Genomic DNA, 24,430 nt, shown 5'->3' on the forward strand with positions numbered 1-24,430 from the left:
AAATCAATGTTTCACTCTACCCGTGTTAGATTTATGATATTTATGAATACACTTGACAGAAAAAGATTTGGTCATAAGTCATGAAAGTGGTCCCACCGAGATTTGAACTCGGATCCTTGGATTCAAAGTCCAAAGTGCTAACCATTTCACCATGGAACCTCCCATGTGACAGGGGAGGAAATTGCTGCAGCAATGTGGACATTTCACATTTTTTATTTTCTACAGTCAAAGACAAACAGAATTATATAACTTTTCTATTCTGTTCAACTTTTGCCTATTGAACTATGTTAGGGAAGGATGTTGCACAAAGGACTCAAGTAACGCTATGACTCTGTTGAACAGTACTTTTTATGTGAGATAAGATTTTGCAATAAAAGATAAGATTCCCCCGTGAATGCAATCTCTTCTGCCAAAATGGAAAGCTCAACCTGGTACAGGTGGGTTGATGGTGTTATGCTTGTCAATCTGGACTCTGAAAACAGGGATCTAAGTACAAAGCTCAGTGGGACTTATCTAAACTTTACGATTTTTTTTCCATTCAGTTCTTAGAAGTATTAATTGGAAAAACATCTCATTTACTTATAAACTTGTACGTATCAACTTATATGTATGTATCTCCCTATATATCGCTATATGTCTATGTATATTTATCGGAAAATATAAATATATACATTATAAAAATACATATAATTAATAGAGGTGAAAATAATGAACAGTTGTTGCCTCTCCGCATTTGAAACATGAGCTTCTTCTCCTTCCTCTTCTATATGTCCTGAAATTGAGATAGTCACTTTTTAATCAATTTTGATCTAACAACATAGTTGATTTGTACAAAGCATATCATACGATCTGTGAATAATTCTAAAAAAGAAAATTAGATCAGTACCTTTGAGGCCTCCAAGCAAAAGCTTATATTTCATGATTGCAGATCGACTGTTGAAAATCAGCATGAGAAATGTTTTATTTCACAATTTCCATACTAATATACAAAAAACATTTGTACTATCTGAATGATACCGTCATTGTGGTTCTCTAGGTTTGATTTAAGAACACATCTCTTTCAAAATGTGCTATATTCGCCTTATCAATAGTGTGGAAATCTTCAAAAAGGAATGCTGGGAATCAGCCCTCTGAAATGCATTTGAGAAAAACAGGATAGGATTTTGTAATGTCGCACTATTTTGTGTAGGAATGTGATGTTATGTGTATTATAAAGTTCGTATTTCTGTAACTTGTTCAAGCTGTTGGACATTTTGAAAGGAGTCAACATTTGTCTCTTTCAACCTACTGGTGTTGGATTGGAGCTATCAATAACAAAAGATGACAGAAATGTAAAAGGTCGAGATTAGTAAAATAGTACCTCAAAGAACTGGACTGGTACCTTTGCATGCAAAGTCCAAAGTGCCAAGCGTTGCTCTTTGGAGCCACCCATGTGAGAGACAGAGAAATGGATGTAGTAGTTTGGAAATGTAGAATGTTTTAATATTCTTCAGTCAAATATGATCATTATTTTGTAAATTGCATTTCCTGATAAACGTTTGCACATTTAACACTGTTATGGAGAATGCAGCTGAAAAGAATCAAATCACATTATAGCTCTTTACACTATGAGCATTCAACTGAGATATCTTTTCATCAATGTAAGAAAAGCCCCCGCACTGATGCGCTCTCTTTTGTCTCAATGGAAAAATCCCTCATGTATGGCAGGGTTCCATGGTGTAATGGTTAGCACTCTGGACTCTGAATCCAGCGATCCGAGTTCAAATCTCGGTGGGACCTGCTTGAATTATGAGATTTAATATTTCACTAATTTCTTAGAATTTGGACTTGGAAAAACATAACGTCAAAGTTTTATACTGAAACTTATCAACGTATAAGTATGTATCTATGTACACATGGCTATATCCATCTAGATAGTGATAATACAATATAAAGAAATGAATTATTCATAAACATAAGTACTGAAGCTGAAAACTAAAAACTGTTCTTTCCCATCCACAATTTAAGCAAGAGGTTCTTTTCCTTTCTCATCTTTATGATCAGTAATAAGATAGTTCATTTTGCTGATTTCTTATCTGACAACATTCTTGACTTACACAGAGCATTTAATTGTGAATTTCTTTGAAAGAGGAATTCAGATTAATACATTTGACATGTCTTTCGAAAGATTCTACTTTGTGGTTATGGATCTACTTTAGAAAAACAGAGTGTAAATATCTGTGTGTCTTAATTTCAAGATTGTTATTTAAAAGTTCATCTCTTCTGTCCCCAAAATACACAATTTGATTCCTCAAGTTTTCTTTTAATGAAGGCTTTCCAATTAAAAAAGTTCCGTGTTCCCCTTATCAATAACAGTAAGATTTAAACAAGTAATATCTTGGATCAGCCTCTTGTGATGAGTTGAGAAAACAGAGTCAGCTCACAAAATATCTCATTATTTTGAGCCATTTTATTTCCATGTTTTCTAAAAGTTCTATCATTTGCTCACATCAAATAGACTTTAAAAATACAATCAATAAATCAATGTTTCACTCTACCCGTGTTAGATTTATGATATTTATGAATACACTTGACAGAAAAAGATTTGGTCATAAGTCATGAAAGTGGTCCCACCGAGATTTGTACTCGGATCCTTGGATTCAAAGTCCAAAGTGCTAACCATTTCACCATGGAACCTCCCATGTGACAGGGGAGGAAATTGCTGCAGCAATGTGGACATTTCACATTTTTTATTTTCTACAGTCAAAGACAAACAGAATTATATAACTTTTCTATTCTGTTCAACTTTTGCCTATTGAACTATGTTAGGGAAGGATGTTGCACAAAGGACTCAAGTAACGCTATGACTCTGTTGAACAGTACTTTTTATGTGAGATAAGATTTTGCAATAAAAGATAAGATTCCCCCGTGAATGCAATCTCTTCTGCCAAAATGGAAAGCTCAACCTGGTACAGGTGGGTTGATGGTGTTATGCTTGTCAATCTGGACTCTGAAAACAGGGATCTAAGTACAAAGCTCAGTGGGACTTATCTAAACTTTACGATTTTTTTTCCATTCAGTTCTTAGAAGTATTAATTGGAAAAACATCTCATTTACTTATAAACTTGTACGTATCAACTTATATGTATGTATCTCCCTATATATCGCTATATGTCTATGTATATTTATCGGAAAATATAAATATATACATTATAAAAATACATATAATTAATAGAGGTGAAAATAATGAACAGTTGTTGCCTCTCCGCATTTGAAACATGAGCTTCTTCTCCTTCCTCTTCTATATGTCCTGAAATTGAGATAGTCACTTTTTAATCAATTTTGATCTAACAACATAGTTGATTTGTACAAAGCATATCATACGATCTGTGAATAATTCTAAAAAAGAAAATTAGATCAGTACCTTTGAGGCCTCCAAGCAAAAGCTTATATTTCATGATTGCAGATCGACTGTTGAAAATCAGCATGAGAAATGTTTTATTTCACAATTTCCATACTAATATACAAAAAACATTTGTACTATCTGAATGATACGGTCATTGTGGTTCTCTAGGTTTGATTTAAGAACACATCTCTTTCAAAATGTGCTATATTCGCCTTATCAATAGTGTGGAAATCTTCAAAAAGGAATGCTGGGAATCAGCCCTCTGAAATGCATTTGAGAAAAACAGGATAGGATTTTGTAATGTCGCACTATTTTGTGTAGGAATGGGATGTTATGTGTATTATAAAGTTCGTATTTCTGTAACTTGTTCAAGCTGTTGGACATTTTGAAAGGAGTCAACATTTGTCTCTTTCAACCTACTGGTGTTGGATTGGAGCTATCAATAACAAAAGATGACAGAAATGTAAAAGGTCGAGATTAGTAAAATAGTACCTCAAAGAATTGGACTGGTACCTTTGCATGCAAAGTCCAAAGTGCCAAGCGTTGCTCTTTGGAGCCACCCATGTGAGAGACAGAGAAATGGATGCAGTAGTTTGGAAATGTAGAATGTTTTAATATTCTTCAGTCAAATATGATCATTATTTTGTAAATTGCATTTCCTGATAAACGTTTGCACATTTAACACTGTTATGGAGAATGCAGCTGAAAAGAATCAAATCACATTATAGCTCTTTACACTATGAGCATTCAACTGAGATATCTTTTCATCAATGTAAGAAAAGCCCCCGCACTGATGCGCTCTCTTTTGTCTCAATGGAAAAATCCCTCATGTATGGCAGGGTTCCATGGTGTAATGGTTAGCACTCTGGACTCTGAATCCAGCGATCCGAGTTCAAATCTCGGTGGGACCTGCTTGAATTATGAGATTTAATATTTCACTAATTTCTTAGAATTTGGACTTGGAAAAACATAACGTCAAAGTTTTATACTGAAACTTATCAACGTATAAGTATGTATCTATGTACACATGGCTATATCCATCTAGATAGTGATAATACAATATAAAGAAATGAATTATTCATAAACATAAGTACTGAAGCTGAAAACTAAAAACTGTTCTTTCCCATCCACAATTTAAGCAAGAGGTTCTTTTCCTTTCTCATCTTTATGATCAGTAATAAGATAGTTCATTTTGCTGATTTCTTATCTGACAACATTCTTGACTTACACAGAGCATTTAATTGTGAACTTCTTTGAAAGAGGAATTCAGATTAATACATTTGACATGTCTTTCGAAAGATTCTACTTTGTGGTTATGGATCTACTTTAGAAAAACAGAGTGTAAATATCTGTGTGTCTTAATTTCAAGATTGTTATTTAAAAGTTCATCTCTTCTGTCCCCAAAATACACAATTTGATTCCTCAAGTTTTCTTTTAATGAAGGCTTTCCAATTAAAAAAGTTCCGTGTTCCCCTTATCAATAACAGTAAGATTTAAACAAGTAATATCTTGGATCAGCCTCTTGTGATGAGTTGAGAAAACAGAGTCAGCTCACAAAATATCTCATTATTTTGAGCCATTTTATTTCCATGTTTTCTAAAAGTTCTATCATTTGCTCACATCAAATAGACTTTAAAAATACAATCAATAAATCAATGGTTCACTCTACCCGTGTTAGATTTATGATATTTATGAATACACTTGACAGAAAAAGATTTGGTCATAAGTCGTCCCACCGAGGTTTGAACTCGGATCCTTGGATTCAAAGTCCAAAGTGCTAACCATTTCACCATGGAACCTCCCATGTGACAGGGGAGGAAATTGCTGCAGCAATGTGGACATTTCACATTTTTTATTTTCTACAGTCAAAGACAAACAGAATTATATAACTTTTCTATTCTGTTCAACTTTTGCCTATTGAACTATGTTAGGGAAGGATGTTGCACAAAGGACTCAAGTAACGCTATGACTCTATTGAACAGTACTTTTTATGTGAGATAAGATTTTGCAATAAAAGATAAGATTCCCCCGTGAATGCAATCTCTTCTGCCAAAATGGAAAGCTCAACCTGGTACAGGTGGGTTGATGGTGTTATGCTTGTCAATCTGGACTCTGAAAACAGGGATCTAAGTACAAAGCTCAGTGGGACTTATCTAAACTTTACGATTTTTTTTCCATTCAGTTCTTAGAAGTATTAATTGGAAAAACATCTCATTTACTTATAAACTTGTACGTATCAACTTATATGTATGTATCTCCCTATATATCGCTATATGTCTATGTATATTTATCGGAAAATATAAATATATACATTATAAAAATACATATAATTAATAGAGGTGAAAATAATGAACAGTTGTTGCCTCTCCGCATTTGAAACATGAGCTTCTTCTCCTTCCTCTTCTATATGTCCTGAAATTGAGATAGTCACTTTTTAATCAATTTTGATCTAACAACATAGTTGATTTGTACAAAGCATATCATACGATCTGTGAATAATTCTAAAAAAGAAAATTAGATCAGTACCTTTGAGGCCTCCAAGCAAAAGCTTATATTTCATGATTGCAGATCGACTGTTGAAAATCAGCATGAGAAATGTTTTATTTCACAATTTCCATACTAATATACAAAAAACATTTGTACTATCTGAATGATACCGTCATTGTGGTTCTCTAGGTTTGATTTAAGAACACATCTCTTTCAAAATGTGCTATGTTCGCCTTATCAATAGTGTGGAAATCTTCAAAAAGGAATGCTGGGAATCAGCCCTCTGAAATGCATTTGAGAAAAACAGGATAGGATTTTGTAATGTCGCACTATTTTGTGTAGGAATGTGATGTTATGTGTATTATAAAGTTCGTATTTCTGTAACTTGTTCAAGCTGTTGGACATTTTGAAAGGAGTCAACATTTGTCTCTTTCAACCTACTGGTGTTGGATTGGAGCTATCAATAACAAAAGATGACAGAAATGTAAAAGGTCGAGATTAGTAAAATAGTACCTCAAAGAATTGGACTGGTACCTTTGCATGCAAAGTCCAAAGTGCCAAGCGTTGCTCTTTGGAGCCACCCATGTGAGAGACAGAGAAATGGATGTAGTAGTTTGGAAATGTAGAATGTTTTAATATTCTTCAGTCAAATATGATCATTATTTTGTAAATTGCATTTCCTGATAAACGTTTGCACATTTAACACTGTTATGGAGAATGCAGCTGAAAAGAATCAAATCACATTATAGCTCTTTACACTATGAGCATTCAACTGAGATATCTTTTCATCAATGTAAGAAAAGCCCCCGCACTGATGCGCTCTCTTTTGTCTCAATGGAAAAATCCCTCATGTATGGCAGGGTTCCATGGTGTAATGGTTAGCACTCTGGACTCTGAATCCAGCGATCCGAGTTCAAATCTCGGTGGGACCTGCTTGAATTATGAGATTTAATATTTCACTAATTTCTTAGAATTTGGACTTGGAAAAACATAACGTCAAAGTTTTATACTGAAACTTATCAACGTATAAGTATGTATCTATGTACACATGGCTATATCCATCTAGATAGTGATAATACAATATAAAGAAATGAATTATTCATAAACATAAGTACTGAAGCTGAAAACTAAAAACTGTTCTTTCCCATCCACAATTTAAGCAAGAGGTTCTTTTCCTTTCTCATCTTTATGATCAGTAATAAGATAGTTCATTTTGCTGATTTCTTATCTGACAACATTCTTGACTTACACAGAGCATTTAATTGTGAATTTCTTTGAAAGAGGAATTCAGATTAATACATTTGACATGTCTTTCGAAAGATTCTACTTTGTGGTTATGGATCTACTTTAGAAAAGCAGAGTGTAAATATCTGTGTGTCTTAATTTCAAGATTGTTATTTAAAAGTTCATCTCTTCTGTCCCCAAAATACACAATTTGATTCCTCAAGTTTTCTTTTAATGAAGGCTTTCCAATTAAAAAAGTTCCGTGTTCCCCTTATCAATAACAGTAAGATTTAAACAAGTAATATCTTGGATCAGCCTCTTGTGATGAGTTGAGAAAACAGAGTCAGCTCACAAAATATCTCATTATTTTGAGCCATTTTATTTCCATGTTTTCTAAAAGTTCTATCATTTGCTCACATCAAATAGACTTTAAAAATACAATCAATAAATCAATGTTTCACTCTACCCGTGTTAGATTTATGATATTTATGAATACACTTGACAGAAAAAGATTTGGTCATAAGTCATGAAAGTGGTCCCACCAAGATTTGAACTCGGATCCTTGGATTCAAAGTCCAAAGTGCTAACCATTTCACCATGGAACCTCCCATGTGACAGGGGAGGAAATTGCTGCAGCAATGTGGACATTTCACATTTTTTATTTTCTACAGTCAAAGACAAACAGAATTATATAACTTTTCTATTCTGTTCAACTTTTGCCTATTGAACTATGTTAGGGAAGGATGTTGCACAAAGGACTCAAGTAACGCTATGACTCTGTTGAACAGTACTTTTTATGTGAGATAAGATTTTGCAATAAAAGATAAGATTCCCCCGTGAATGCAATCTCTTCTGCCAAAATGGAAAGCTCAACCTGGTACAGGTGGGTTGATGGTGTTATGCTTGTCAATCTGGACTCTGAAAACAGGGATCTAAGTACAAAGCTCAGTGGGACTTATCTAAACTTTACGATTTTTTTTCCATTCAGTTCTTAGAAGTATTAATTGGAAAAACATCTCATTTACTTATAAACTTGTACGTATCAACTTGTATGTATGTATCTCCCTATATATCGCTATATGTCTATGTATATTTATCGGAAAATATAAATATATACATTATAAAAATACATATAATTAATAGAGGTGAAAATAATGAACAGTTGTTGCCTCTCCGCATTTGAAACATGAGCTTCTTCTCCTTCCTCTTCTATATGTCCTGAAATTGAGATAGTCACTTTTTTAATCAATTTTGATCTAACAACATAGTTGATTTGTACAAAGCATATCATACGATCTGTGAATAATTCTAAAAAAGAAAATTAGATCAGTACCTTTGAGGCCTCCAAGCAAAAGCTTATATTTCATGATTGCAGATCGACTGTTGAAAATCAGCATGAGAAATGTTTTATTTCACAATTTCCATACTAATATACAAAAAACATTTGTACTATCTGAATGATACGGTCATTGTGGTTCTCTAGGTTTGATTTAAGAACACATCTCTTTCAAAATGTGCTATATTCGCCTTATCAATAGTGTGGAAATCTTCAAAAAGGAATGCTGGGAATCAGCCCTCTGAAATGCATTTGAGAAAAACAGGATAGGATTTTGTAATGTCGCACTATTTTGTGTAGGAATGGGATGTTATGTGTATTATAAAGTTCGTATTTCTGTAACTTGTTCAAGCTGTTGGACATTTTGAAAGGAGTCAACATTTGTCTCTTTCAACCTACTGGTGTTGGATTGGAGCTATCAATAACAAAAGATGACAGAAATGTAAAAGGTCGAGATTAGTAAAATAGTACCTCAAAGAATTGGACTGGTACCTTTGCATGCAAAGTCCAAAGTGCCAAGCGTTGCTCTTTGGAGCCACCCATGTGAGAGACAGAGAAATGGATGCAGTAGTTTGGAAATGTAGAATGTTTTAATATTCTTCAGTCAAATATGATCATTATTTTGTAAATTGCATTTCCTGATAAACGTTTGCACATTTAACACTGTTATGGAGAATGCAGCTGAAAAGAATCAAATCACATTATAGCTCTTTACACTATGAGCATTCAACTGAGATATCTTTTCATCAATGTAAGAAAAGCCCCCGCACTGATGCGCTCTCTTTTGTCTCAATGGAAAAATCCCTCATGTATGGCAGGGTTCCATGGTGTAATGGTTAGCACTCTGGACTCTGAATCCAGCGATCCGAGTTCAAATCTCGGTGGGACCTGCTTGAATTATGAGATTTAATATTTCACTAATTTCTTAAAATTTGGACTTGGAAAAACATAACGTCAAAGTTTTATACTGAAACTTATCAACGTATAAGTATGTATCTATGTACACATGGCTATATCCATCTAGATAGTGATAATACAATATAAAGAAATGAATTATTCATAAACATAAGTACTGAAGCTGAAAACTAAAAACTGTTCTTTCCCATCCACAATTTAAGCAAGAGGTTCTTTTCCTTTCTCATCTTTATGATCTGTAATAAGATAGTTCATTTTGCTGATTTCTTATCTGACAACATTCTTGACTTACACAGAGCATTTAATTGTGAATTTCTTTGAAAGAGGAATTCAGATTAATACATTTGACATGTCTTTCGAAAGATTCTACTTTGTGGTTATGGATCTACTTTAGAAAAACAGAGTGTAAATATCTGTGTGTCTTAATTTCAAGATTGTTATTTAAAAGTTCATCTCTTCTGTCCCCAAAATACACAATTTGATTCCTCAAGTTTTCTTTTAATGAAGGCTTTCCAATTAAAAAAGTTCCGTGTTCCCCTTATCAATAACAGTAAGATTTAAACAAGTAATATCTTGGATCAGCCTCTTGTGATGAGTTGAGAAAACAGAGTCAGCTCACAAAATATCTCATTATTTTGAGCCATTTTATTTCCATGTTTTCTAAAAGTTCTATCATTTGCTCACATCAAATAGACTTTAAAAATACAATCAATAAATCAATGGTTCACTCTACCCGTGTTAGATTTATGATATTTATGAATACACTTGACAGAAAAAGATTTGGTCATAAGTCGTCCCACCGAGATTTGAACTCGGATCCTTGGATTCAAAGTCCAAAGTGCTAACCATTTCACCATGGAACCTCCCATGTGACAGGGGAGGAAATTGCTGCAGCAATGTGGACATTTCACATTTTTTTTTTCTACAGTCAAAGACAAACAGAATTATATAACTTTTCTATTCTGTTCAACTTTTGCCTATTGAACTATGTTAGGGAAGGATGTTGCACAAAGGACTCAAGTAACGCTATGACTCTATTGAACAGTACTTTTTATGTGAGATAAGATTTTGCAATAAAAGATAAGATTCCCCCGTGAATGCAATCTCTTCTGCCAAAATGGAAAGCTCAACCTGGTACAGGTGGGTTGATGGTGTTATGCTTGTCAATCTGGACTCTGAAAACAGGGATCTAAGTACAAAGCTCAGTGGGACTTATCTAAACTTTACGATTTTTTTTCCATTCAGTTCTTAGAAGTATTAATTGGAAAAACATCTCATTTACTTATAAACTTGTACGTATCAACTTATATGTATGTATCTCCCTATATATCGCTATATGTCTATGTATATTTATCGGAAAATATAAATATATACATTATAAAAATACATATAATTAATAGAGGTGAAAATAATGAACAGTTGTTGCCTCTCCGCATTTGAAACATGAGCTTCTTCTCCTTCCTCTTCTATATGTCCTGAAATTGAGATAGTCACTTTTTAATCAATTTTGATCTAACAACATAGTTGATTTGTACAAAGCATATCATACGATCTGTGAATAATTCTAAAAAAGAAAATTAGATCAGTACCTTTGAGGCCTCCAAGCAAAAGCTTATATTTCATGATTGCAGATCGACTGTTGAAAATCAGCATGAGAAATGTTTTATTTCACAATTTCCATACTAATATACAAAAAACATTTGTACTATCTGAATGATACCGTCATTGTGGTTCTCTAGGTTTGATTTAAGAACACATCTCTTTCAAAATGTGCTATGTTCGCCTTATCAATAGTGTGGAAATCTTCAAAAAGGAATGCTGGGAATCAGCCCTCTGAAATGCATTTGAGAAAAACAGGATAGGATTTTGTAATGTCGCACTATTTTGTGTAGGAATGTGATGTTATGTGTATTATAAAGTTCGTATTTCTGTAACTTGTTCAAGCTGTTGGACATTTTGAAAGGAGTCAACATTTGTCTCTTTCAACCTACTGGTGTTGGATTGGAGCTATCAATAACAAAAGATGACAGAAATGTAAAAGGTCGAGATTAGTAAAATAGTACCTCAAAGAATTGGACTGGTACCTTTGCATGCAAAGTCCAAAGTGCCAAGCGTTGCTCTTTGGAGCCACCCATGTGAGAGACAGAGAAATGGATGTAGTAGTTTGGAAATGTAGAATGTTTTAATATTCTTCAGTCAAATATGATCATTATTTTGTAAATTGCATTTCCTGATAAACGTTTGCACATTTAACACTGTTATGGAGAATGCAGCTGAAAAGAATCAAATCACATTATAGCTCTTTACACTATGAGCATTCAACTGAGATATCTTTTCATCAATGTAAGAAAAGCCCCCGCACTGATGCGCTCTCTTTTGTCTCAATGGAAAAATCCCTCATGTATGGCAGGGTTCCATGGTGTAATGGTTAGCACTCTGGACTCTGAATCCAGCGATCTGAGTTCAAATCTCGGTGGGACCTGCTTGAATTATGAGATTTAATATTTCACTAATTTCTTAGAATTTGGACTTGGAAAAACATAACGTCAAAGTTTTATACTGAAACTTATCAACGTATAAGTATGTATCTATGTACACATGGCTATATCCATCTAGATAGTGATAATACAATATAAAGAAATGAATTATTCATAAACATAAGTACTGAAGCTGAAAACTAAAAACTGTTCTTTCCCATCCACAATTTAAGCAAGAGGTTCTTTTCCTTTCTCATCTTTATGATCAGTAATAAGATAGTTCATTTTGCTGATTTCTTATCTGACAACATTCTTGACTTACACAGAGCATTTAATTGTGAATTTCTTTGAAAGAGGAATTCAGATTAATACATTTGACATGTCTTTCGAAAGATTCTACTTTGTGGTTATGGATCTACTTTAGAAAAACAGAGTGTAAATATCTGTGTGTCTTAATTTCAAGATTGTTATTTAAAAGTTCATCTCTTCTGTCCCCAAAATACACAATTTGATTCCTCAAGTTTTCTTTTAATGAAGGCTTTCCAATTAAAAAAGTTCCGTGTTCCCCTTATCAATAACAGTAAGATTTAAACAAGTAATATCTTGGATCAGCCTCTTGTGATGAGTTGAGAAAACAGAGTCAGCTCACAAAATATCTCATTATTTTGAGCCATTTTATTTCCATGTTTTCTAAAAGTTCTATCATTTGCTCACATCAAATAGACTTTAAAAATACAATCAATAAATCAATGTTTCACTCTACCCGTGTTAGATTTATGATATTTATGAATACACTTGACAGAAAAAGATTTGGTCATAAGTCATGAAAGTGGTCCCACCAAGATTTGAACTCGGATCCTTGGATTCAAAGTCCAAAGTGCTAACCATTTCACCATGGAACCTCCCATGTGACAGGGGAGGAAATTGCTGCAGCAATGTGGACATTTCACATTTTTTATTTTCTACAGTCAAAGACAAACAGAATTATATAACTTTTCTATTCTGTTCAACTTTTGCCTATTGAACTATGTTAGGGAAGGATGTTGCACAAAGGACTCAAGTAACGCTATGACTCTGTTGAACAGTACTTTTTATGTGAGATAAGATTTTGCAATAAAAGATAAGATTCCCCCGTGAATGCAATCTCTTCTGCCAAAATGGAAAGCTCAACCTGGTACAGGTGGGTTGATGGTGTTATGCTTGTCAATCTGGACTCTGAAAACAGGGATCTAAGTACAAAGCTCAGTGGGACTTATCTAAACTTTACGATTTTTTTTCCATTCAGTTCTTAGAAGTATTAATTGGAAAAACATCTCATTTACTTATAAACTTGTACGTATCAACTTGTATGTATGTATCTCCCTATATATCGCTATATGTCTATGTATATTTATCGGAAAATATAAATATATACATTATAAAAATACATATAATTAATAGAGGTGAAAATAATGAACAGTTGTTGCCTCTCCGCATTTGAAACATGAGCTTCTTCTCCTTCCTCTTCTATATGTCCTGAAATTGAGATAGTCACTTTTTTAATCAATTTTGATCTAACAACATAGTTGATTTGTACAAAGCATATCATACGATCTGTGAATAATTCTAAAAAAGAAAATTAGATCAGTACCTTTGAGGCCTCCAAGCAAAAGCTTATATTTCATGATTGCAGATCGACTGTTGAAAATCAGCATGAGAAATGTTTTATTTCACAATTTCCATACTAATATACAAAAAACATTTGTACTATCTGAATGATACGGTCATTGTGGTTCTCTAGGTTTGATTTAAGAACACATCTCTTTCAAAATGTGCTATATTCGCCTTATCAATAGTGTGGAAATCTTCAAAAAGGAATGCTGGGAATCAGCCCTCTGAAATGCATTTGAGAAAAACAGGATAGGATTTTGTAATGTCGCACTATTTTGTGTAGGAATGGGATGTTATGTGTATTATAAAGTTCGTATTTCTGTAACTTGTTCAAGCTGTTGGACATTTTGAAAGGAGTCAACATTTGTCTCTTTCAACCTACTGGTGTTGGATTGGAGCTATCAATAACAAAAGATGACAGAAATGTAAAAGGTCGAGATTAGTAAAATAGTACCTCAAAGAATTGGACTGGTACCTTTGCATGCAAAGTCCAAAGTGCCAAGCGTTGCTCTTTGGAGCCACCCATGTGAGAGACAGAGAAATGGATGCAGTAGTTTGGAAATGTAGAATGTTTTAATATTCTTCAGTCAAATATGATCATTATTTTGTAAATTGCATTTCCTGATAAACGTTTGCACATTTAACACTGTTATGGAGAATGCAGCTGAAAAGAATCAAATCACATTATAGCTCTTTACACTATGAGCATTCAACTGAGATATCTTTTCATCAATGTAAGAAAAGCCCCCGCACTGATGCGCTCTCTTTTGTCTCAATGGAAAAATCCCTCATGTATGGCAGGGTTCCATGGTGTAATGGTTAGCACTCTGGACTCTGAATCCAGCGATCCGAGTTCAAATCTCGGTGGGACCTGCTTGAATTATGAGATTTAATATTTCACTAATTTCTTAGAATTTGGACTTGGAAAAACATAACGTCAAAGTTTTATACTGAAACTTATCAACGTATAAGTATGTATCTATGTACACATGGCTATATCCATCTAGATAGTGATAATACAATATAAAGAAATGAATTATTCATAAACATAAGTACTGAAGCTGAAAACTAAAAACTGTTCTTTCCCATCCACAATTTAAGCAAGAGGTTCTTTTCCTTTCTCATCTTTATGATCTGTAATAAGATAGTTCATTTTGCTGATTTCTTATCTGACAACATTCTTGACTTACACAGAGCATTTAATTGTGAATTTCTTTGAAAGAGGAATTCAGATTAATACATTTGACATGTCTTTCGAAAGATTCTACTTTGTGGTTATGGATCTACTTTAGAAAAACAGAGTGTAAATATCTGTGTGTCTTAATTTCAAGATTGTTATTTAAAAGTTCATCTCTTCTGTCCCCAAAATACACAATTTGATTCCTCAAGTTTTCTTTTAATGAAGGCTTTCCAATTAAAAAAGTTCCGTGTTCCCCTTATCAATAACAGTAAGATTTAAACAAGTAATATCTTGGATCAGCCTCTTGTGATGAGTTGAGAAAACAGAGTCAGCTCACAAAATATCTCATTATTTTGAGCCATTTTATTTCCATGTTTTCTAAAAGTTCTATCATTTGCTCACATCAAATAGACTTTAAAAATACAATCAATAAATCAATGGTTCACTCTACCCGTGTTAGATTTATGATATTTATGAATACACTTGACAGAAAAAGATTTGGTCATAAGTCGTCCCACCGAGATTTGAACTCGGATCCTTGGATTCAAAGTCCAAAGTGCTAACCATTTCACCATGGAACCTCCCATGTGACAGGGGAGGAAATTGCTGCAGCAATGTGGACATTTCACATTTTTTTTTTCTACAGTCAAAGACAAACAGAATTATATAACTTTTCTATTCTGTTCAACTTTTGCCTATTGAACTATGTTAGGGAAGGATGTTGCACAAAGGACTCAAGTAACGCTATGACTCTATTGAACAGTACTTTTTATGTGAGATAAGATTTTGCAATAAAAGATAAGATTCCCCCGTGAATGCAATCTCTTCTGCCAAAATGGAAAGCTCAACCTGGTACAGGTGGGTTGATGGTGTTATGCTTGTCAATCTGGACTCTGAAAACAGGGATCTAAGTACAAAGCTCAGTGGGACTTATCTAAACTTTACGATTTTTTTTCCATTCAGTTCTTAGAAGTATTAATTGGAAAAACATCTCATTTACTTATAAACTTGTACGTATCAACTTATATGTATGTATCTCCCTATATATCGCTATATGTCTATGTATATTTATCGGAAAATATAAATATATACATTATAAAAATACATATAATTAATAGAGGTGAAAATAATGAACAGTTGTTGCCTCTCCGCATTTGAAACATGAGCTTCTTCTCCTTCCTCTTCTATATGTCCTGAAATTGAGATAGTCACTTTTTAATCAATTTTGATCTAACAACATAGTTGATTTGTACAAAGCATATCATACGATCTGTGAATAATTCTAAAAAAGAAAATTAGATCAGTACCTTTGAGGCCTCCAAGCAAAAGCTTATATTTCATGATTGCAGATCGACTGTTGAAAATCAGCATGAGAAATGTTTTATTTCACAATTTCCATACTAATATACAAAAAACATTTGTACTATCTGAATGATACCGTCATTGTGGTTCTCTAGGTTTGATTTAAGAACACATCTCTTTCAAAATGTGCTATGTTCGCCTTATCAATAGTGTGGAAATCTTCAAAAAGGAATGCTGGGAATCAGCCCTCTGAAATGCATTTGAGAAAAACAGGATAGGATTTTGTAATGTCGCACTATTTTGTGTAGGAATGTGATGTTATGTGTATTATAAAGTTCGTATTTCTGTAACTTGTTCAAGCTGTTGGACATTTTGAAAGGAGTCAACATTTGTCTCTTTCAACCTACTGGTGTTGGATTGGAGCTATCAATAACAAAAGATGACAGAAATGTAAAAGGTCGAGATTAGTAAAATAGTACCTCAAAGAATTGGACTGGTACCTTTGCATGCAAAGTCCAAAGTGCCAAGCGTTGCTCTTTGGAGCCACCCATGTGAGAGACAGAGAAATGGATGTAGTAGTTTGGAAATGTAGAATGTTTTAATATTCTTCAGTCAAATATGATCATTATTTTGTAAATTGCATTTCCTGATAAACGTTTGCACATTTAACACTGTTATGGAGAATGCAGCTGAAAAGAATCAAATCACATTATAGCTCTTTACACTATGAGCATTCAACTGAGATATCTTTTCATCAATGTAAGAAAAGCCCCCGCACTGATGCGCTCTCTTTTGTCTCAATGGAAAAATCCCTCATGTATGGCAGGGTTCCATGGTGTAATGGTTAGCACTCTGGACTCTGAATCCAGCGATCCGAGTTCAAATCTCGGTGGGACCTGCTTGAATTATGAGATTTAATATTTCACTAATTTCTTAGAATTTGGACTTGGAAAAACATAACGTCAAAGTTTTATACTGAAACTTATCAACGTATAAGTATGTATCTATGTACACATGGCTATATCCATCTAGATAGTGATAATACAATATAAAGAAATGAATTATTCATAAACATAAGTACTGAAGCTGAAAACTAAAAACTGTTCTTTCCCATCCACAATTTAAGCAAGAGGTTCTTTTCCTTTCTCATCTTTATGATCAGTAATAAGATAGTTCATTTTGCTGATTTCTTATCTGACAACATTCTTGACTTACACAGAGCATTTAATTGTGAATTTCTTTGAAAGAGGAATTCAGATTAATACATTTGACATGTCTTTCGAAAGATTCTACTTTGTGGTTATGGATCTACTTTAGAAAAACAGAGTGTAAATATCTGTGTGTCTTAATTTCAAGATTGTTATTTAAAAGTTCATCTCTTCTGTCCCCAAAATACACAATTTGATTCCTCAAGTTTTCTTTTAATGAAGGCTTTCCAATTAAAAAAGTTCCGTGTTCCCCTTATCAATAACAGTAAGATTTAAACAAGTAATATCTTGGATCAGCCTCTTGTGATGAGTTGAGAAAACAGAGTCAGCTCACAAAATATCTCATTATTTTGAGCCATTTTATTTCCATGTTTTCTAAAAGTTCTATCATTTGCTCACATCAAATAGACTTTAAAAATACAATCAATAAATCAATGTTTCACTCTACCCGTGTTAGATTTATGATATTTATGAATACACTTGACAGAAAAAGATTTGGTCATAAGTCATGAAAGTGGTCCCACCAAGATTTGAACTCGGATCCTTGGATTCAAAGTCCAAAGTGCTAACCATTTCACCATGGAACCTCCCATGTGACAGGGGAGGAAATTGCTGCAGCAATGTGGACATTTCACATTTTTTATTTTCTACAGTCAAAGACAAACAGAATTATATAACTTTTCTATTCTGTTCAACTTTTGCCTATTGAACTATGTTAGGGAAGGATGTTGCACAAAGGACTCAAGTAACGCTATGACTCTGTTGAACAGTACTTTTTATGTGAGATAAGATTTTGCAATAAAAGATAAGATTCCCCCGTGAATGCAATCTCTTCTGCCAAAATGGAAAGCTCAACCTGGTACAGGTGGGTTGATGGTGTTATGCTTGTCAATCTGGACTCTGAAAACAGGGATCTAAGTACAAAGCTCAGTGGGACTTATCTAAACTTTACGATTTTTTTTCCATTCAGTTCTTAGAAGTATTAATTGGAAAAACATCTCATTTACTTATAAACTTGTACGTATCAACTTATATGTATGTATCTCCCTATATATCGCTATATGTCTATGTATATTTATCGGAAAATATAAATATATACATTATAAAAATACATATAATTAATAGAGGTGAAAATAATGAACAGTTGTTGCCTCTCCGCATTTGAAACATGAGCTTCTTCTCCTTCCTCTTCTATATGTCCTGAAATTGAGATAGTCACTTTTTTAATCAATTTTGATCTAACAACATAGTTGATTTGTACAAAGCATATCATACGATCTGTGAATAATTCTAAAAAAGAAAATTAGATCAGTACCTTTGAGGCCTCCAAGCAAAAGCTTATATTTCATGATTGCAGATCGACTGTTGAAAATCAGCATGAGAAATGTTTTATTTCACAATTTCCATACTAATATACAAAAAACATTTGTACTATCTGAATGATACGGTCATTGTGGTTCTCTAGGTTTGATTTAAGAACACATCTCTTTCAAAATGTGCTATATTCGCCTTATCAATAGTGTGGAAATCTTCAAAAAGGAATGCTGGGAATCAGCCCTCTGAAATGCATTTGAGAAAAACAGGATAGGATTTTGTAATGTCGCACTATTTTGTGTAGGAATGGGATGTTATGTGTATTATAAAGTTCGTATTTCTGTAACTTGTTCAAGCTGTTGGACATTTTGAAAGGAGTCAACATTTGTCTCTTTCAACCTACTGGTGTTGGATTGGAGCTATCAATAACAAAAGATGACAGAAATGTAAAAGGTCGAGATTAGTAAAATAGTACCTCAAAGAATTGGACTGGTACCTTTGCATGCAAAGTCCAAAGTGCCAAGCGTTGCTCTTTGGAGCCACCCATGTGAGAGACAGAGAAATGGATGCAGTAGTTTGGAAATGTAGAATGTTTTAATATTCTTCAGTCAAATATGATCATTATTTTGTAAATTGCATTTCCTGATAAACGTTTGCACATTTAACACTGTTATGGAGAATGCAGCTGAAAAGAATCAAATCACATTATAGCTCTTTACACTATGAGCATTCAACTGAGATATCTTTTCATCAATGTAAGAAAAGCCCCCGCACTGATGCGCTCTCTTTTGTCTCAATGGAAAAATCCCTCATGTATGGCAGGGTTCCATGGTGTAATGGTTAGCACTCTGGACTCTGAATCCAGCGATCCGAGTTCAAATCTCGGTGGGACCTGCTTGAATTATGAGATTTAATATTTCACTAATTTCTTAGAATTTGGACTTGGAAAAACATAACGTCAAAGTTTTATACTGAAACTTATCAACGTATAAGTATGTATCTATGTACACATGGCTATATCCATCTAGATAGTGATAATACAATATAAAGAAATGAATTATTCATAAACATAAGTACTGAAGCTGAAAACTAAAAACTGTTCTTTCCCATCCACAATTTAAGCAAGAGGTTCTTTTCCTTTCTCATCTTTATGATCTGTAATAAGATAGTTCATTTTGCTGATTTCTTATCTGACAACATTCTTGACTTACACAGAGCATTTAATTGTGAATTTCTTTGAAAGAGGAATTCAGATTAATACATTTGACATGTCTTTCGAAAGATTCTACTTTGTGGTTATGGATCTACTTTAGAAAAACAGAGTGTAAATATCTGTGTGTCTTAATTTCAAGATTGTTATTTAAAAGTTCATCTCTTCTGTCCCCAAAATACACAATTTGATTCCTCAAGTTTTCTTTTAATGAAGGCTTTCCAATTAAAAAAGTTCCGTGTTCCCCTTATCAATAACAGTAAGATTTAAACAAGTAATATCTTGGATCAGCCTCTTGTGATGAGTTGAGAAAACAGAGTCAGCTCACAAAATATCTCATTATTTTGAGCCATTTTATTTCCATGTTTTCTAAAAGTTCTATCATTTGCTCACATCAAATAGACTTTAAAAATACAATCAATAAATCAATGTTTCACTCTACCCGTGTTAGATTTATGATATTTATGAATACACTTGACAGAAAAAGATTTGGTCATAAGTCATGAAAGTGGTCCCCCCGAGATTTGAACTCGGATCCTTGGATTCAAAGTCCAAAGTGCTAACCATTTCACCATGGAACCTCCCATGTGACAGGGGAGGAAATTGCTGCAGCAATGTGGACATTTCACATTTTTTATTTTCTACAGTCAAAGACAAACAGAATTATATAACTTTTCTATTCTGTTCAACTTTTGCCTATTGAACTATGTTAGGGAAGGATGTTGCACAAAGGACTCAAGTAACGCTATGACTCTGTTGAACAGTACTTTTTATGTGAGATAAGATTTTGCAATAAAAGATAAGATTCCCCCGTGAATGCAATCTCTTCTGCCAAAATGGAAAGCTCAACCTGGTACAGGTGGGTTGATGGTGTTATGCTTGTCAATCTGGACTCTGAAAACAGGGATCTAAGTACAAAGCTCAGTGGGACTTATCTAAACTTTACGATTTTTTTTCCATTCAGTTCTTAGAAGTATTAATTGGAAAAACATCTCATTTACTTATAAACTTGTACGTATCAACTTATATGTATGTATCTCCCTATATATCGCTATATGTCTATGTATATTTATCGGAAAATATAAATATATACATTATAAAAATACATATAATTAATAGAGGTGAAAATAATGAACAGTTGTTGCCTCTCCGCATTTGAAACATGAGCTTCTTCTCCTTCCTCTTCTATATGTCCTGAAATTGAGATAGTCACTTTTTAATCAATTTTGATCTAACAACATAGTTGATTTGTACAAAGCATATCATACGATCTGTGAATAATTCTAAAAAAGAAAATTAGATCAGTACCTTTGAGGCCTCCAAGCAAAAGCTTATATTTCATGATTGCATATCGACTGTTGAAAATCAGCATGAGAAATGTTTTATTTCACAATTTCCATACTAATATACAAAAAACATTTGTACTATCTGAATGATACCGTCATTGTGGTTCTCTAGGTTTGATTTAAGAACACATCTCTTTCAAAATGTGCTATATTCGCCTTATCAATAGTGTGGAAATCTTCAAAAAGGAATGCTGGGAATCAGCCCTCTGAAATGCATTTGAGAAAAACAGGATAGGATTTTGTAATGTCGCACTATTTTGTGTAGGAATGTGATGTTATGTGTATTATAAAGTTCGTATTTCTGTAACTTGTTCAAGCTGTTGGACATTTTGAAAGGAGTCAACATTTGTCTCTTTCAACCTACTGGTGTTGGATTGGAGCTATCAATAACAAAAGATGACAGAAATGTAAAAGGTCGAGATTAGTAAAATAGTACCTCAAAGAATTGGACTGGTACCTTTGCATGCAAAGTCCAAAGTGCCAAGCGTTGCTCTTTGGAGCCACCCATGTGAGAGACAGAGAAATGGATGTAGTAGTTTGGAAATGTAGAATGTTTTAATATTCTTCAGTCAAATATGATCATTATTTTGTAAATTGCATTTCCTGATAAACGTTTGCACATTTAACACTGTTATGGAGAATGCAGCTGAAAAGAATCAAATCACATTATAGCTCTTTACACTATGAGCATTCAACTGAGATATCTTTTCATCAATGTAAGAAAAGCCCCCGCACTGATGCGCTCTCTTTTGTCTCAATGGAAAAATCCCTCATGTATGGCAGGGTTCCATGGTGTAATGGTTAGCACTCTGGACTCTGAATCCAGCGATCCGAGTTAAAATCTCGGTGGGACCTGCTTGAATTATGAGATTTAATATTTCACTAATTTCTTAGAATTTGGACTTGGAAAAACATAACGTCAAAGTTTTATACTGAAACTTATCAACGTATAAGTATGTATCTATGTACACATGGCTATATCCATCTAGATAGTGATAATACAATATAAAGAAATGAATTATTCATAAACATAAGTACTGAAGCTGAAAACTAAAAACTGTTCTTTCCCATCCACAATTTAAGCAAGAGGTTCTTTTCCTTTCTCATCTTTATGATCAGTAATAAGATAGTTCATTTTGCTGATTTCTTATCTGACAACATTCTTGACTTACACAGAGCATTTAATTGTGAATTTCTTTGAAAGAGGAATTCAGATTAATACATTTGACATGTCTTTCGAAAGATTCTACTTTGTGGTTATGGATCTACTTTAGAAAAACAGAGTGTAAATATCTGTGTGTCTTAATTTCAAGATTGTTATTTAAAAGTTCATCTCTTCTGTCCCCAAAATACACAATTTGATTCCTCAAGTTTTCTTTTAATGAAGGCTTTCCAATTAAAAAAGTTCCGTGTTCCCCTTATCAATAACAGTAAGATTTAAACAAGTAATATCTTGGATCAGCCTCTTGTGATGAGTTGAGAAAACAGAGTCAGCTCACAAAATATCTCATTATTTTGAGCCATTTTATTTCCATGTTTTCTAAAAGTTCTATCATTTGCTCACATCAAATAGACTTTAAAAATACAATCAATAAATCAATGTTTCACTCTACCCGTGTTAGATTTATGATATTTATGAATACACTTGACAGAAAAAGATTTGGTCATAAGTCATGAAAGTGGTCCCACCAAGATTTGAACTCGGATCCTTGGATTCAAAGTCCAAAGTGCTAACCATTTCACCATGGAACCTCCCATGTGACAGGGGAGGAAATTGCTGCAGCAATGTGGACATTTCACATTTTTTATTTTCTACAGTCAAAGACAAACAGAATTATATAACTTTTCTATTCTGTTCAACTTTTGCCTATTGAACTATGTTAGGGAAGGATGTTGCACAAAGGACTCAAGTAACGCTATGACTCTGTTGAACAGTACTTTTTATGTGAGATAAGATTTTGCAATAAAAGATAAGATTCCCCCGTGAATGCAATCTCTTCTGCCAAAATGGAAAGCTCAACCTGGTACAGGTGGGTTGATGGTGTTATGCTTGTCAATCTGGACTCTGAAAACAGGGATCTAAGTACAAAGCTCAGTGGGACTTATCTAAACTTTACGATTTTTTTTCCATTCAGTTCTTAGAAGTATTAATTGGAAAAACATCTCATTTACTTATAAACTTGTACGTATCAACTTATATGTATGTATCTCCCTATATATCGCTATATGTCTATGTATATTTATCGGAAAATATAAATATATACATTATAAAAATACATATAATTAATAGAGGTGAAAATAATGAACAGTTGTTGCCTCTCCGCATTTGAAACATGAGCTTCTTCTCCTTCCTCTTCTATATGTCCTGAAATTGAGATAGTCACTTTTTTAATCAATTTTGATCTAACAACATAGTTGATTTGTACAAAGCATATCATACGATCTGTGAATAATTCTAAAAAAGAAAATTAGATCAGTACCTTTGAGGCCTCCAAGCAAAAGCTTATATTTCATGATTGCAGATCGACTGTTGAAAATCAGCATGAGAAATGTTTTATTTCACAATTTCCATACTAATATACAAAAAACATTTGTACTATCTGAATGATACCGTCATTGTGGTTCTCTAGGTTTGATTTAAGAACACATCTCTTTCAAAATGTGCTATATTCGCCTTATCAATAGTGTGGAAATCTTCAAAAAGGAATGCTGGGAATCAGCCCTCTGAAATGCATTTGAGAAAAACAGGATAGGATTTTGTAATGTCGCACTATTTTGTGTAGGAATGTGATGTTATGTGTATTATAAAGTTCGTATTTCTGTAACTTGTTCAAGCTGTTGGACATTTTGAAAGGAGTCAACATTTGTCTCTTTCAACCTACTGGTGTTGGATTGGAGCTATCAATAACAAAAGATGACAGAAATGTAAAAGGTCGAGATTAGTAAAATAGTACCTCAAAGAATTGGACTGGTACCTTTGCATGCAAAGTCCAAAGTGCCAAGCGTTGCTCTTTGGAGCCACCCATGTGAGAGACAGAGAAATGGATGTAGTAGTTTGGAAATGTAGAATGTTTTAATATTCTTCAGTCAAATATGATCATTATTTTGTAAATTGCATTTCCTGATAAACGTTTGCACATTTAACACTGTTATGGAGAATGCAGCTGAAAAGAATCAAATCACATTATAGCTCTTTACACTATGAGCATTCAACTGAGATATCTTTTCATCAATGTAAGAAAAGCCCCCGCACTGATGCGCTCTCTTTTGTCTCAATGGAAAAATCCCTCATGTATGGCAGGGTTCCATGGTGTAATGGTTAGCACTCTGGACTCTGAATCCAGCGATCCGAGTTAAAATCTCGGTGGGACCTGCTTGAATTATGAGATTTAATAT

At 33.6% G+C, this 24,430-nt stretch overlaps 11 non-coding genes across 11 annotated transcripts; 10 read left to right on the forward strand and 1 right to left on the reverse strand.

Moving 5' to 3' along the window:
* Positions 1–87: 87 nt before the first annotated feature.
* On the reverse strand, positions 88–159 carry TRNAQ-UUG (transfer RNA glutamine (anticodon UUG)). Its single transcript has one exon. It is a non-coding gene; the product is annotated as a tRNA-Gln (tRNA).
* Positions 160–1,707: 1,548 nt separating this feature from the next.
* Positions 1,708–1,779, forward strand: TRNAQ-CUG (transfer RNA glutamine (anticodon CUG)). The gene has a single exon. It is a non-coding gene; the product is annotated as a tRNA-Gln (tRNA).
* Positions 1,780–4,224: 2,445 nt separating this feature from the next.
* On the forward strand, positions 4,225–4,296 carry TRNAQ-CUG (transfer RNA glutamine (anticodon CUG)). Its single transcript has one exon. It is a non-coding gene; the product is annotated as a tRNA-Gln (tRNA).
* Positions 4,297–6,732: 2,436 nt separating this feature from the next.
* TRNAQ-CUG (transfer RNA glutamine (anticodon CUG)) lies at positions 6,733–6,804 on the forward strand. Its single transcript has one exon. It is a non-coding gene; the product is annotated as a tRNA-Gln (tRNA).
* A 2,446-nt stretch (positions 6,805–9,250) lies between these two features.
* On the forward strand, positions 9,251–9,322 carry TRNAQ-CUG (transfer RNA glutamine (anticodon CUG)). Its single transcript has one exon. It is a non-coding gene; the product is annotated as a tRNA-Gln (tRNA).
* A 2,435-nt stretch (positions 9,323–11,757) lies between these two features.
* Positions 11,758–11,829, forward strand: TRNAQ-CUG (transfer RNA glutamine (anticodon CUG)). The gene has a single exon. It is a non-coding gene; the product is annotated as a tRNA-Gln (tRNA).
* A 2,446-nt stretch (positions 11,830–14,275) lies between these two features.
* On the forward strand, positions 14,276–14,347 carry TRNAQ-CUG (transfer RNA glutamine (anticodon CUG)). The gene has a single exon. It is a non-coding gene; the product is annotated as a tRNA-Gln (tRNA).
* A 2,435-nt stretch (positions 14,348–16,782) lies between these two features.
* On the forward strand, positions 16,783–16,854 carry TRNAQ-CUG (transfer RNA glutamine (anticodon CUG)). The gene has a single exon. It is a non-coding gene; the product is annotated as a tRNA-Gln (tRNA).
* A 2,446-nt stretch (positions 16,855–19,300) lies between these two features.
* Positions 19,301–19,372, forward strand: TRNAQ-CUG (transfer RNA glutamine (anticodon CUG)). The gene has a single exon. It is a non-coding gene; the product is annotated as a tRNA-Gln (tRNA).
* Positions 19,373–21,817: 2,445 nt separating this feature from the next.
* Positions 21,818–21,889, forward strand: TRNAQ-CUG (transfer RNA glutamine (anticodon CUG)). Its single transcript has one exon. It is a non-coding gene; the product is annotated as a tRNA-Gln (tRNA).
* A 2,446-nt stretch (positions 21,890–24,335) lies between these two features.
* TRNAQ-CUG (transfer RNA glutamine (anticodon CUG)) lies at positions 24,336–24,407 on the forward strand. The gene has a single exon. It is a non-coding gene; the product is annotated as a tRNA-Gln (tRNA).
* Positions 24,408–24,430: the final 23 nt, after the last annotated feature.

The sequence above is a fragment of the Lissotriton vulgaris genome, unplaced genomic scaffold, assembly GCF_964263255.1.
Source record: "Lissotriton vulgaris unplaced genomic scaffold, aLisVul1.2 SCAFFOLD_2159, whole genome shotgun sequence".
Classification (NCBI taxonomy): domain Eukaryota; kingdom Metazoa; phylum Chordata; class Amphibia; order Caudata; family Salamandridae; genus Lissotriton; species Lissotriton vulgaris.